Here is a 476-nt window from a genome sequence, read left to right as displayed (position 1 = left end):
CCCACAAGGGGGCGTCTGTCCTACTGGGTGGCTGTAGCGGGGGGGGCAGCTGGGGCGTGCCGGGTCTCTTCCTTCCTGCACCAGCCCCTGCCTCCACTTGTCTTTTTAAATTACTTTTTATTTTTATTACTACTTGTAAATTTTTGGTATTATATTTTCTATTTTTCCCCTTTTTATTTTCAGTTTCTGGTTTTTTTTCCCCTTTTCCCTTTCTATTTTTTTCCTTTTTACTTTTTCTTTCAATTTTCTTTTCCCAATTTCTTTCCCTTTTTCCCAATTTCTTTCCCTTTTTTCCCCCCAATTATCTTTCCCTTTTTTTCCAATTTCTCTTCCCTTTTTTCAGTTTCGTCCCCTTTCTTCTCAATTTCTTCCCCCTTTTTTCCCAATTTTTCTCCCTTTCCCTCACGTTTTTCCCCCCAAAACCCCAGCCCGCTGTACCGTTTCCATTTTGACAAACTCATCTTCTCTATCCCCCC

Source organism: Charadrius vociferus, unplaced genomic scaffold (assembly GCF_000708025.1).
Source record: "Charadrius vociferus isolate BGI_N301 unplaced genomic scaffold, ASM70802v2 scaffold621, whole genome shotgun sequence".
Taxonomy (NCBI): Eukaryota; Metazoa; Chordata; class Aves; order Charadriiformes; family Charadriidae; genus Charadrius; species Charadrius vociferus.
The sequence above is the reverse complement of the archived record's forward strand: the minus strand, read 5'-3'. Positions refer to the sequence as shown.